This window comes from Pongo pygmaeus, chromosome 19 (genome assembly GCF_028885625.2).
Source record: "Pongo pygmaeus isolate AG05252 chromosome 19, NHGRI_mPonPyg2-v2.0_pri, whole genome shotgun sequence".
NCBI classification, from domain to species: Eukaryota; Metazoa; Chordata; class Mammalia; order Primates; family Hominidae; genus Pongo; species Pongo pygmaeus.
The window spans coordinates 48,570,019-48,585,393 of record NC_072392.2 but is presented as its reverse complement, the minus strand read 5'-3'; the positions used below and the strand labels follow the sequence as shown (position 1 = coordinate 48,585,393).

The 15,375-nt window shown below is 41.1% G+C and overlaps 1 protein-coding gene across 4 annotated transcripts in view; it reads left to right on the top strand.

Annotated features, from left to right (window-relative positions):
* The window catches only part of MYO1D (myosin ID), a 376,049-nt gene that overhangs the window by 248,721 nt on the left and 111,953 nt on the right, over positions 1–15,375 (top strand). The gene's annotated exons all lie outside the window — the stretch shown is intronic.

The window sequence follows — 15,375 nt, the reverse complement described above, 5'->3', positions numbered from 1 at the left end:
AGCATTGATAGGGCTTATCTGAAGACATAAAGTCAGTAGGAGGTAGTGCCAAAATTGGAGCCCAGTGTGGCTCCAGAGCCTGTGCTGCCTCCCAGCTGAGAATGGATGAGTTGGGGAAATTGAGGCATTCTCTTTTGGGCTTGGGAGGTGGTATGGCTGGTGGTAGTTTATTGAGATACGGCCCTGAGAAAGAAGAGTAGTAAGGGTAAGGTGATGAGTGTCATTTTGTCCAGGTTAAATATGTGGTCCCCCTGGGCTCTCCAGGAGACTCCTGTTTGTGCTTTCCCTAGACAGGCAGAAATGCCCATCTGAAGCTCCAGAGAAAGGTCTAAGCATGGCATGCACGTTTGAGAATTATCAGCATTTTAAAGAGAGGGAAACTTGCAGTCTCTTCTCTCCAAATGTGGTTCCCATTGTCCAGCCTGTGATGTTTGCCTCCTGGCTCCTCCCCCTGCATCAGAAACCACTGAAGGAGAAACTACATTTCTGATTTGTTTGGGGCATTATCTAGAATGAGAAGTTGGGCCTTCCAGTTCTAAACAAAATGGAAGAGATGCATTTCTCCCTACCTGTCTCACTAAATACAGCTAAAAACCCTAGACATTATATCATAAAACAAATTTAAGAAGATTCTGAATGCTGGAGAGAGGAAAGTGGACCAGCTAGGGACCTCAGGACTCCGGAGGAACTTGGCAGGGAGGGGTTCCCTGGCTTTTCTTTTTGCCTCCTTTCTATCCCAGACTGGCTGCTGGAGAAGCCCGCCATCCAGAAACACCAGCAGGCACAGAGAAGAGCCTGCTCTTTCTTGCCAAAAGTACAGGAAAGAGGTAGCCTAGCAAAACAGAATCCTTTTTGACAATAAGCACCCTTCTCCAGAAAAGCACCAGGGGGAAAATATGCAGGTGCCTCCAGCTCTCATGAGCAAAGGCCTAGTGAATAGCCTAGCCCTCCACCCTCGCCTGGCTGTAAAGAGGTACCCCTCTCCTGACCCTTCCCTGCTGGCCTGGTGTCAAGGAGGCTCAGTGGGGAGCCAACCTAGGGGTAATGAGGTACCCAACCCCTCTCAGTATGTCAGTGGAAGCAGAGGGACATGCCTAGGTTTCCACCCCCTCATGAAGGCTATGAGGCGCCTGTCATACTCCCCACAAGAGCGGTGTCAATGGAAGCCATGTTGAGGGGCCTGGACTTCCACTCCCATCCAGCAGTAAAGCATTTGTCCTCCGCTTCTGCTCCTGGCCCACTTCTAGTGGAAGCCTGCTCAAAGAGAAGATTTAAGTAAGATCCAGAGTCTCCTAACACAATATCCAGAATGACCAGGATACAATAAAAAATCACTCATCATATCTAAAATGATTGTTAGTGTACACCAACTCAGAATAGGATAAGGAAAATAAGCCTAAAATGATGAGTGAATAATCTTTTTTTATTTTGCATTGAGAGGGTCAAAAAAATTCAATTAAAGACTAATAAGGAAAGCAGCTTAATTAAGTTAGTATTTTAAGAGAGAGGAAAAAATAAATTTAAAATAGATAATATAGAGCTTGATTCAATTAGTAAAACAATTAGCTTTGTAAAATAATAATTTGACTATCTAGGACCCAATTATTTAGTAGGTTTACCTAAATCAGTGGTTACGTGTGATTTGAATCACTTGGGGAGCTTTTACAAACTGCAGATGCCCAGCACAAACCAGACCAAATGTATCACAGTCTTCCCTGTGATTCTCATACACAGCCATGGTTGAGAGCCATTGGCCCAAAAGAACCATAATCAGAAGGAAAATGGGAGGATGTTTATACCTCCCAAATAGATGAGACAGAGTCAAAATAGGTGGGACAGACTGTGTGTGGTAAACTTTGTATGTTCTTTCCAAAGGAGCGCCTTCTTGGCCATTTGTCTTGCTTTATGTACCCTTGTGATGAATTTGATTATCTCATTCCCAAGCCCTAAACAATAAATCTGAAGCAGTAATTAAAAGGAAGTCAGCATCTTACAGGCAGGCATATTGATGATTGCAATATATGAAAACTGAAAGTATAGGAAGACTCAGAGATTTAGTTCAGTTCCACTAGATGGCTTGGTATTAAAAACTTGTCGAAGTGATTTCTTGAGCTATGTCAGAGCAGTCTATTTGGGATTAAAATTGAATTTTTCGTGAAACTACTGAACTCCAAGTTACAAGACGAGCCCAGGAACTCAAACTGCCAGATATTCAGGCAAGTATCTGGCTTGTCTTAGATTTTAACAAAAAGAAGACAAGGTTCTTGCAACAAAAGGAAAAATTCACCAAGCATTTAAATTAATGGAGGAGTTGTGAGGCACAGTGACTCACGCCTGTAATCCCAGCAGTTTGGGAGGCTGAGGCAGGTGAACCACTTGAAGTCTGGAGTTCGAGACCAGCCTGGCCAACATGGTGAAACCTTGTCTCTACTAAAAATACAAAAATTAGCCAGGCATGGTGGCAGTCGCCTGTAATCCCAGCTACTCGGGAGGCTGAGGCAGGAGAATCACTTAAACCCGGGAGGTGGAGGTTGCAGTGAGCCGAGATCATGCCATTGTACTCCGGCCTGGGCAACAGAGCAAGATTCCGTCTCAAAAAAAAAAAAAAAAGAATTAATTAATTAATTAACAGAGGCAGCTATGGGAGGCCCAGCTTCCTGTGTGTCACTCTCTAGAGGAATTTGTATTTAATTTTGTTAAGTACAAAATCCATTGTGATGAGAACATTATGTGGGTTGTAAATGTTCTTCTTGTGCCCTTGATCCCTGTCAGGATGTGGAATATTGGGAAGAAATTGAAGTTGGATATGGAGATGTTTTATTTATTCAGTGCAGTGAGGTGAATTGGTGTTGGAAACTTATTGAAGAGTTTTGCTGAGTGGCTTTCATCAAGCTGTTAAAATCAAGGGTTGAAAGCCCTTGTCAATCAATGATATAAACTTAGCCCTTTTAATCAGTTGATTACAATTATTTTCCTTGGCCTGAATAATGTTGATCAATAGTACTAGGCTCACAGCAGGCACTTGGGAATAAAGACGATTATACTGGTTTCAAGACAGTTTTTCATTACTACTCAAAGCTCATGTTTTGTAGAAATAGGTTTTGTTTTACCATTAAAACAGCATGTGACTCACACATACTGGTATGACGTTTGGATCATGTGATCCAGGCGTGCAGTCACAGAGAGCCTAGTAGCCCTGAAGATGCATCTGTTTTAAAGCATACTTACTAATTAACATTCACCATAACAACTTTGAATCCCTGAGAAAGGAAAAGAATTTTGTTTTGTTTCATGAAGTGGGAAAATATTTATAAATATGGTATTTTTACTGTTTATCCGATGTGTTAAAATAATAACAAAAAAATTTTTGAAAGTGACTGTCTGTTTGTAAAGGAATTAATTCTTAGTTATCCCAAACAATGTATTCTTTCTATGATGCATTTACAAAATTAAGGTTTCTCTCTGTTATGGTCATATGTTCTTAGGTCAGTGATTCAGAATAGGCGGGCCAGGAGCAGTGGCTCACGCCTGTAATCCCAGCACTTTGGGAGGCCGAAGCGGGTGGATCACCTGAGGCCAAGAGTTCGAGACCAGCCTGTCCAACATGGTGAAACCCCATATGTACTAAAAATATGAAAATTACCTGGGCATGGTGGCAGGCGCCTATAATCTCAGCTGCTCAGGAGGCTGAGGCAGGAGGATTGCTGGAACCCAGGAGGCAAAGGTTGCAGTGAGCCGAGATTGTGCCATTGCACTCCAGCCCAGGCCAACAATAGACAACAGTGACACTCCGTCTCAAAAAAAAAAAAAAAAAAAAAGAGCAAAGCAGGTGGCTTCTCTCTGCTCTGCAGTATCTGAGGCCTTAGCTGGGAAGACTTAAAGACTAGGGGTGACTTAAGGGCTGGGACTGGAATCATTTGAAGCCATGTTCACTGAGGTGACTGACACCTCGGTGGGGAGGACTCGGAGACTGAGACCGCTGACTGGAGAACCTTATGAGGCCTTTTGGAGATGCTTGGCTTCCTTGCAACATGGTGGCCTCAAGGTGGTCAGACTTCTTTATTTTTTTATTAACTTTTTTTGAGACAGTCTACTCTATTGCCCAGACTAGAGTACAGTGGCGTGATCTCAGCTCAATGCAACCTCCACCTCCCAGGTTCAACAATTCTCGTGCCTCAGCCTCCAGAATAGCGGGAACTACAGGCATGCGCCACCATGCCCAGCTAATTTTTGTATTTTTAATAGAAATGACTGTGTCGGCCAGCCCGGTCTTGAACACCTGGCCTCAGGTGATCCACCCAAGGTGCTGGGATTACAGGCATGAGCCACCACGACTGGCTGGTAGTTGGACTTCTTATGAGCTGACTTAGTGCTCAAAACATGAGTGTCCCATTAAACAATGCAGAAGCTACATTGCCTTTTATGAGCAGGCCTCAGAAGTCACACAGCCCCAATTCTGTTGCATTTTATTGGTCAAAAGCCAGTCATATGGTAAGCCTAGATTCAAGGGGTGAGGATATAGACCCCTATCTTTCTATGGGAGGAGTGGCAAAAATTTTGCAAACTTGTTTTAAATCCTCCACTTTCTACCCGCTGGTTAAAAATTATTTTTGTTACTCTTACTTAAAATGCACTTACCGGCCAGCCACTGTGGTTACACCTGTAATCCCAACACTTAAGGAGGCCAAGGCAGGAGGACCACTTGAGGCCTGGCGTTCAAGACCAGTCTGGGCAACACAGCAAGACCTCATTTCTACCAAAAAAAAAAAAAAAAGTTTTTAATTAGTCAGATGTGGTGGTACATGCCTGTAGCCCCAGCTACTTGGGAGGCTGAGGCGGAGGATTGCTTGAGCCCAGAAGCTCAAGGTTTGAGCCATCATTACACCACTGCACTCCAGCCTGGGCAACAGAGTGAGACCCTGACTCAAAAAATGAAGTAAAATAAAATAGAATGTGCTTACCCACTCCCAAGATGTCCTAAAAGTCTCATCTCCTTATAATACCAGGTTTAAGGTCAAGGGCCAGGATCTCATCTAATTCAATCCAGGCACAGTTCCTTAAATAGAGTTCCTGCAATCTAAAGACCAACTAAAAGGAAAAGTTACCTGCCCCGCATGCCCAACATGCAATGATGATCTAGGGATGGGATACCTACCGCAGACATTTCTGTTCAAAGAGGAGGGGAATGAGGGGCACAAAACACTCACTGACCATCTGTGTTTGCAACTAAGTAGCTTTCTTAGCTGCTTCCTGTCCACAGGTCCAGAGCCTCTTTGCATTTTGCCATGTCTATGTTGCTTTCAGTCCAGTCCTTTGAAATTTTGGTGGATTCACTGTGTATCAATTTATAATCACTCCATTAGACAAAAAACACGCCCACAAATCTCTGCAAAATAAACTCTCCCATACCTTGGGCTCCTCGTGAGCTATTGTGGGACAAGACCCTTAAGATTCAGGAGCCCTGTGGTTTAACGGATGGAATTTGTAAGGCATGCCCTAAAGATCTTTAGAGCCTCATTTAGTCTGTCTGGAAGATACTATGGATGCCTTAGATCTTTCTAAGGTTTTAACAAAGGATTTTACAATCCCACTCTGGGTTTGATCCATTGCCCTGAAACCATTTCTTAATTTGAGAATCATTTGCCATCTGGAGAAGCTGGGAATAAGAAACAGTTTTATTTTCAAGCCCAGCAATTGCAGGCTTCTTTATATTTCCTCTAAATTTTACATGAGAGCAGAACCATTCTTTATTAAGGTCCTCTCTCTCCTCTCACATTTTTTTCATAGACAGCAAGAAGAAGCCAGATGGCACTTTCAGTATTCTGTCTAGAAATCTCCTTATCTAGATCCTCACATTTGTTACGTACATTTTCTATTTTCTGCCTTCCCATAGGCAACAGTGTTGTCAAATTTTCTCCTACTTAACAACAAAGGTCCGCTTTCCTCTGGCTGGAAGTAATCGTTTCCCTGTTTGCCTCAGGCCCTCACTGACCCCCTCTTGAAGGCCTGCCATGATTCCCCCAGCAGTCTCTCAGGACCTTTCCAGCTTCCACCTACTTCCCAAAGCCAGTGCCAACTATCTGGGATTATGTTATAGGAGCACCCCACTCCTGTTCCAAATTTTTATTCCAATTACTATTGCTGTGTAACAATCCACCCCAGACTTAGTGGAATGAAACGACCGCTACTTTGTTATGTTATTGGATTCTGTTGGTAAAGAATTTGAAAGAGGCACTGTGAGGCCAGCATGCCTCTGCTCCACAATGTCTAGGGCCTCCATTAGGAAGATTCGAAGGTGGGGGTTACTTGGTAAGTGAGAGTTGGAATCACTGGAGCCCTCATACACTCACTTGTCTGGCCCCGGCTGGCAGAGCTCAAGCCAGGACTGCTGACCAGAGCACCTGCACACGACCCCTCTGAGAGGTTTGGCTGCCTCACGGCATGGCACCTCAAGACCATCAGCCTGCTTGCATGAGGGCTCTGGGCTCAAGCAATTTGTTGCTTTCAAGAGATACTTGCTTATAAAGGGATAAATTCTCAGTTATTCCACAGCTTCCACTATTTCCATGATAAGCCCACACAGCTGAGCTTCCTGAGTTATAGCTAGTTGAGGAGTAAGGAGGGAACAAGATGTGGGGGACTGGGAAGGGAGAAGGAGGGAGATTAGGAGAGACAGATGAACAGAACAGAGAAAGGTGAAAAGGAAGTCACCAGGTGTCCTGCAAAAAGCCAGAGCAAACTGTCTCCCAAGTTTCTGAATGGAAAACAGAATGAACAGAATGTTCTCCATCAAAGAGCAGCCAAATCAATTTGTTAATTGAGATCAAAAGAGCATAAGCATTATCTCTGCAGTCTAATCAAGAACAGAAGTTGAATAGTACATCCAAAAACCCAAGTGTCTATGTCAAAATACAAGCAAACACCTGCAGAAATTAAGTGACCACTACAGTTTCATGAAAGTTCTTTGTGTGTCAGGCATAGCTTTGGATGGGGTGTGGGGGGCAGGGGCATGGAAGGGCAGGGAGGTGGGGGGAGTACCAAGAATGAAGTCCCTTAGAGGTGTATGTAGACAGCAGTAACCAAAGAAGAGGAGAGATTCTCCAGGACAGAAGATTGTGGAGCAGCTGCTACTGGGAAGAAGTTTGGAACAAAGATGCTCCAGATTAAAAAATAATAATAATAATTACAACTGATTATTATAGTGATGAAATAGCAATAAATACATTTGAGTATTTACCATCTTACCGTAAAATGAAGTATTGTTTTATATACCATAGTATACTGTAAAATAAAAACAATACAAATACAAAACTTCATACTTGGCTCAAAAAAGCGAAAGCCACCGAGCCTGACCCCAAGGAGATCATTCTGGTTGGACAAGCACACAGATAATACATAAATGTGAACTATTAATAAACTGAGTTATATTGAGGTATTTCTTTTTTATTTATTTATTTATTTATTTATTTTTGAGATGGAATCTTTCTCTGTCACCCAGGCTGGAGTGGCTGGAGTGCTGGAGTTCAGTGGCGCTATTTTGGCTCACTGCAATGTCTGCCTTCCTGGTTCATGTGATTCTCCTGCCTCAGCCTCCCGAGTAGCTGGGATTACAGGCACGCACCACGACGCCCAGCTAATTTTTGTATTTTTAGTAGAGACAGAGTTTCACCATGTTGGCCAGGATGATCTTGATCTCCTGACCTCGTGATCTGCCCACCTCTGCCTCCAAAAGTGCTGGGATTACAGGCGTGAGCCACTGCACCCGGCCTATATTGAGGTATTTCTTACTAGTGAACCACCCTTACCCTTGTGAATATACTCTCATGGTCATGGTGTTTATCTTGTTGAATCCAGTTTGTTAATTATTTTGGATTTTGCATCTGTATTTGTACGTTACATTGATTTCTGGGTGTGTTTGTGTTTTTGTGTGTGAGAGAGAGAGATTCAGCAGGTTTTGCTAGCAGGATAAATAAAATGAGTCAGTATGATTTTTCTCTTTTTCCATATTGTAGAGCATTTAAGTATGATAGAAATTACCTGGGCCTATAACATAACCTGTGCCTAGTAAGAACTAGGAGAGTGTTTTTCTGATAATCTAAAAAAAAAACTTTTTGCTAGTTATAAATAGAAATTAATTGTTTTATCTTTCTTTAAGTCAATTTTACTAATTTATATTTTCCTATAAAATCATACATTTCAGGCCTGGTGCAGTGGCTTACACCTGTAATCCCAGCACTTTGGGAGGCCAAGGCGGGAGGATCGCTTGAGCTCGGAATTCATGACAGCCTGGGCAACATGACAAAACCCTGTCTCTACTAAAAATACAAAAACTAGCCGGGTGTGGTGACGTGCTCCTGTGGTCCCAGCTACATGGAAAGCTGCGGTGGGAAGATTGCTTGAGCCTGCAGTGAGCCAAGATCGTCCCACTGCACTCCAGCCTGGGCAAGACAGCTAGACCACATCTTTTAAAAATATATGTGCATTTCATTAATATGAAATTACAATTACAAAAGTTTTTTCTCTTGTAATTTCTTCTTCTTCTTCTTCTTTTTTTTTTTTTTTTTTTTTGAGACGGGTCTCACTCTGTCACCCAGGCTGGAGTGCAGTGGCATGATCAGCTCACTGTAACCTCAAACTCCTGGGCTCAAGCAATCCTCCTGCCTCAGCCTCCTGAGTAGCTGGGACTACAGGCATGCACCACCACATCCAGCTCCAGCTAATTTTTTTTTAGCCAGGGTTTTTGCTATGTTGCCCAGGCTGGTCATGAACTCCCAGCCTCAAGTGATCCTCCTGTGTCTCAGTCTCCCAAAGTGCTGGGATTAGAGGCTTGAGCAACTGCTCCTGGCCTCTTATAATTTCAAAAGTCAACACACCCTTCCTTAAATCCCTTTCTCATTCCTAATGTTAAATATTTGTGGTTTTGCCTGTTTTTTCCTTGGTGAGACTCTGCCAAGGGTTTGGTCTGTTCAAAGAACCAGCTCTTTAATTTATTATGTATGTTGTTCTCATTCATAAACTTCTGCTTTTATCTTAATTAATTTTATAAACAGGGTATATTTTTGTTTTTTACTTAAATCTATAACCCCTCGTCCTCCAATAAAGGAGTTGTATCTTGTTCACATTTCTTACAGCAACTGGCAAAAAAAAAACTTTTCTTAAATTCAATCATGTTATTTAAATGCTTTCTATTTTTTATGCTCCCACGCTATTTCATTCTTTTTTCTGTTGCTGCATCGGTCAAGTTTTATTTATTCTCTTTTTACTAATGGTTAGAACCTTACACATCCTTTTTCATCTTAATGATTACTGTTAAATATTTGAGCTGATCTTTCCTAATTGATATCAAGAATAAAATGGATTTACTTATCTCCTCCTGTGAATTGTGACAAAATTAATATGAGTTTTCTTTTTGTTTTTGAGACGGAGTCTCGCTTCAATGCCCAGGCTGGAGTGCAATGGCACGATCTCGGCTCACTGCAACCTCTGCCTCCCAGATACAAGCGATTCTCCTGCCCCAGCCTCCTGATTAGTTGGGACTAGCCTCCTGATTAGTTGGGACTATAGGCGCCCTCCACCACAACCAGCTAATTTTTGTATTTTTAGTAGAGATGGGGTTTCACCATGTTGGCCAGGCCAGTCTCAAACTGCTGACCTCAAGTGATCCTCCCGTCTTGGCCTCCCAAAGTGTTGGGGTTACAGGTGTGAGCCACCACACTCGGCCAAGTTTTCTTTTTTAAAAAGGGATATAAACCTGAATTTTATTTTCCTGTATAGATAACTTATTTTTGTATGCCTAGATACTTGAAGATTTTCTTCTTTATTCTACAGGTCTAAAACTTCTCTGGGCCACACATCCAGAAGATCCTCTAAGTTTGGCTGGTACCTGTGATTCCTTTCTATCTAAAGACTGGGATGTTTTCTTCTATTATTCTTTAATTTTCTGCAGTATCTATTCAGTTACTGCTTCCATTGTGTATGTAATTTATCATATTTGTTTTTTCGAATTATTTCTCTTTCTAATATTGGTCTGTTTTGTGCTGATTTCATAAATGAGAATATGGATTAGAGATTTTCTTGTATAGTGAGCTCTGCTCTCTAGCACTCATTCCATTGCAGAGGAGGAGAGGACATCTGCTCTGACTTCTCAGGTCAGCCTCCTCTTCCAGAACTGCTCAGCTCTTTACCTATCTAGTTGTGTTCACTGTTTGGTCCTTCTTCGTAAGGAGAGGCTGGGAGAATTGAAATGGGTTGCAGAGACTCTGTTTGCCCTGTTCAAATCTTCAAGGCCAAAGAAGGGGAAGGCTTAGATTTATCATAGCATAGAAATCTCATAGATTAGGAGAAATAAGGAAGCAATGGGGGCAGGGGGAGCCCTGGTAAGGAGTTTCCCTTTTGTTCGGAGAAACGCATGTATGTGTTATGGCTGCCCAAATGCAATGAGATAGTGACCCCTTCCCCAGTTGAGGTGTTTCACAAAATACCTTCCATTTGCATGGTGTTGTAAGGTTTTAAAATTATATTTTCAGTGATAAAGTTTTGCTGACATATTTTCACTTAGAGTGTAAGACCCTCGAAGACAGAGGGTTTTTTTGCTTATTTATTTTTTGTACTCCAGAGTTGCTACTATTTGATCCTTACCACAACCCTGCAAGGTAGACAAGGCACCTGATATTGTCCTTATTTTGCAGAAAAGGAGACAGATGCCCCAATAAATTAAAGAAGTCACTCAAGATCACATGGCTGAATTGGGATTAACACCCAGGTCATCCTTAGTACACTAATCCCCACTTACCATCCTTTCTTCCAGAACTAAAGGGGACATTCTGGGTGCTGTTTGTCCTGCCTTGGTGACAATAAGGACTTAATCTTTCATTATTTGTGTAGCAGAGCAACTTAAGTGCTGTTTTCCCTCATCTCTTCCGAGACTCTGACACACCACTAGGCCTGGGCGTACATATGAAGAATTCCCATCCACAGCAGATAAAGCCACCTAGACAGCAAGGGAGAGGGAAGCGGAGGGAGAGAAGCCCAACCGCTGAGAGGGGTTGGTGGCCGAGAGCAGAGTCATTGGCTCCTGTCCTCTGGTCCAGGTAGCACCTAGGAAGGGATCCTCTATCCCTGTGGTTTCAGCATTCTTTGCCGAATCTGTCTCTTTTCCCTGAACCCCTGCAGCTAATGCTCCTGGGATATGCTGGCAGAGTTACTGCTGTTACCATTCTCATTTCATTAAGCTTTAATCAAGCTCTCCTGTGAAGTGCTACATCAATTCAATTTTGAATTTCACATATAAAATAATCAAATGAGAGTGAAGCATGATAGACATAAAATGTTTTTTTAAATGAAAATGATATTTTTAATTTAATCATATAAAAATCATCTGGATCCAGTACATCTAAGTGGCAGAGAGTTTGCTATATTCTCTTACCAATAGCCTCAGAAAGCCCATGATCCACATTGGTTGGTGAATGATTTCCAATTTTTTTAATATTTTCTCTTCTCTCCATTAAGCCCTGACCCTGGCATTCTTTAAAATCAACCCAAGAACTCACCTCCTATGAAAATGTATTCATGGGAATACTCATTTATAGAATATATAAATATTCTATGTTCATCTATACATGATACTTGAAAAACTTGGTGTGATGGAAAGAACATGAGTCCCCATCAGTCTGCAGGTCTGAGTTCTGGTTCCCGGGCCTGCAGATGGGCTGTACTCCTTCAGTCTCAATTTCTATCTGTAAAACATAGGCATGGAACTAAGTGGCATTCCAAATCTGTAAACTGTTAAGGTGTTTTTCTTCCATTATTTAATACTTACCTCTTCCTCTGATCCAACTGGATTGTGAATCCCCCAGGAACAGGGATCACATTCTCAGCATCTTCCGCACGTCTGTCCCTACCCCAGGCTGTGTGGCACTGCGCCATCCCCCAGTGGTTGCCTTGTTCATGCTGCCTGCCCGCCTGGCTGATAGCACCTGTGGTAGCCAGGAGGTGGCACTTCGGTATTTTATGCAATAGAAGAACAGACTACAGAATGAGGAAATCACTCTGATTTCTGCTTTATTGACCAAAGTAGAATATCTAGAGATCAAAACAGCCAGAGTGTGCTATTTTTTAAATTTATAGGCAATGAATATAATTCACTTGCGTGGGTGGTGGTGTACAGGTCTCTTGAGTCTTAGTATGGGCATAAATTTGTGTAACCGCCGCCACAGTCAGGATACAGAGTAGTTCCATACCCCAAAAAACTCCCTTGTATCAGACTCCTCATAACCCCAACCCTGACAGCTACTGATCTGTTGTCCATCCTTATCCTTTTATCTTCTAGAGAATATCATAGAAATGGAGTCACACAGGCTGTAACCTTTAGAGACTGGCTGCTTTCATTCAACCATAATGCCTGTGAGATTTATCCACGTTGTTGCATGTCAGTAATTTGTATCATTAGTTTGTTCATTGCTGAGTAGCATTCCATTATTTGGATGTACCACAGTTTGTTTATCCGTGCACACACTGCTGGATATTTGGGTCATTTCCAGCTTTTGTCGATTATTAATAGAGCTGCTGTAAACATTCATGTATAAATTTTCATGTGAAGCTAAGTTTTTATTTCTCTAGGATATGTGCCTAGGAGTGAGATTGCTGGCTCATGTGGTAATTTTCCATTTAATTTTTTGAGTTAACAACCACTGTTTCCACAGTGGCTGTAACATTTTACATTTTACATTTTCACCAATAATGCATGTGAGTCCCACTTGTTCTGTGTCCTCACCAGCATTTAGTATTATCACCTTTTTGTTGTCGTAGGCTATTTTGTTATTTTAGCCATTCTGATGGGTTTGCAGTGGTTCCCATTGCAGCTTTAGTTTGCATTTCCCTAATGGCTACTGATGTTGAGCACCCTTTCCTGTGTTTATTCACCCCTATGCCTTCTTTGGTGAAGTGATTTCAAATCTTTTATCCATCATTTTTAATTGAGTTGTTTACTATCTTAAGTTTTAAGAGCTCTTTATAGATTCTAAATACAAGTTCTTTATCAGATATATCTTTGCAAATATTTTCTACCAGTCTGTGGCTAGTCTTTTCACTCTCCCACCAGTGTCTTCCTTAGAGCAAAAGTTTTAAATTTGATCAAGTTCAATTTATCAATTTTTTTGCTTTATGGATTGTGCTTTTGGTATCATTTCTAAGAAATCTTTGCCAACCCAAGGTCACAAAGATTTTCTTCTATGTTTTCTCCTAAAAGTTTTCTAGTTTTACATTTTGCATTTCGATCTTGTAGTCTACTCTGAATTGTTTATGAGATGTGAGATTTAGGTAGACTTTTATTTCCATTTGCATGAGGATGTCCAAATGTTCCAAGTTATCCAGATGCCCGCATTATCCTTTCTTCATTGAACTGTGTTTGCACCCTTGTGAAAAAATTATTGGCCATATTCATGTGAGTCTGTTTCTGATCTATGATTTTTTTCTTTTCTAAATCATTGTCTTGATTAACGTAGCTTTATACTAAGTATTAAAATCAGCGTCTTTGAGCCCTCCAACTTTATTCTTCTTTTACAAAACTGTTATGGCTATTCTAGTTCTTTTGCTTTTCCATACACATTTTAGAATCTGCTCGTTGATGTCTACAAAAAATCTTGCTGGGATTTTGGTTGGGATTTCATTAAATCTATAGATTAATATGGGAAAAATTGGTATCTTAAGAATTTGTATTTTTTAGTCCATGAGGATATTATTTCCCTTCATTTATTTAGGTTTTCTTTTATTCCTTTCATCAGCCTTTTAATTTAACTTGTTCAACATTTTGTAGTTTTCAACATGTAGATCCTACAGATAGATGTCTTGTTAGATTTATATCTAAGTATTTTTGTTTTTGGAGTTGTTACAGATGGTTTTGTTTTTAAATTTTTGTTTCAAATTTTTCATTGCTAATAGAGAAATATTTTTGTATGTCAGCCTTGTATCCTTTGACCTTACTAAATGCACTTATTAGTTCTGGGAGCTATTTTGTGGATCCTTGGCATTTTCTATGTAGGAGATCATGTAATCTGAAAACAGAGACATGTGTTTCTTCCTTTTCAATATGTATGCTTTTTAATTTTTTTTTTTCTTTGAGATGGAGTCTTGCTCTGTCACCCAGGCTGAAGTGCAGTGACGTGATCTCAACTCACTGCAACCTCCGCCTCCCGGGTTCAAGCGATTCTCCTGCCTCAGCCTCCTGAGTAGCTGGGATTACAGGCACCGGCCACCACACCCGGCTAATTTTTGCATTTTTAGTAGATACAGGGTTTCACCATATTGGTCAGGCTGGTCTCGAACTCCTGACCTCAAGTGATCCACCCACCTCAGCCTCCCAAAGTGCTGGGATTACAGGCATGAGCCACCACACCCAGCCGCTTTTTAATTTTTTTAACCTGCCTTGCTGCACTGGCTAGGGCTTCCAGTATAATGTTGCACAGCTGCAGTGACAGTGGAAATCCTTGCATTGCTCCCTATCTTAAGGGAAAACATTCAGTCCTTCTCCACCAAGTATGATGTTAGCTGTGGCATGTTGTATATGTCATTTTATCAGGTTAAGTTCCCTTATAATCCTGGTTTGCTGAGAAATTTTTATCATGGATAGATGTTGAATTTTGTCAAGTACTTTTTCTGTGTCACTTGATACAGTCTGGATTTTGTTTTTTATCCTCTGATTTTATTCTGTCATTACCTTGATTAATTTTTGAATACTGAACTAGCCTTGTATTTCTTAGATAAACTCCACTTGGTCATGTTGTATTATCATTTTTATGTATTGTTGGATTTAATTTGCTAATATTTTCTTGACATCCATTTTTACATCCATGTTGATGAAGGATATCAGTTTGTAGTTTTCTTGTACTGTTGTGTTTATTTTTGATATCAGAATAATGCCAGCTTCAAAATGAGCTAGGAAGTGTTCCCTTCTCTCCTATTTTCTAGAAGAAATATGGTGAATTGGTGTTATTTCTTCTTTAAATGTTCGGTGGAATTCTCTAGTGAAATCATCTGGAACTAGAATTTTCTTTTTCAAAATGTTTTTAAATATAAATCTAATTTCTTCAACAGATATAGAATTATTCAAGTTATTTCTTCTTGGAGAGTTTTAGTATTTTGTGGCTCTTAAATAATTATTTGTTGTTGCTTTTGAGATGGAGTCTCACTCTGTCACCAGGCTGGAGTACAGTGGCATGATCTCAGCTCACGGCAACCTCTACCTCCTGGGTTCAAACAATTCTCCTGCCTCAGCCTCCCGAGTAGCTGGGACTACAGGCGCATGCCTCCACGCTTGGCTAATTTTTTTTTTTTTTTTTTTGTATTTTAGTAGAGATGGGGTTTCACCATGTTGCCAAG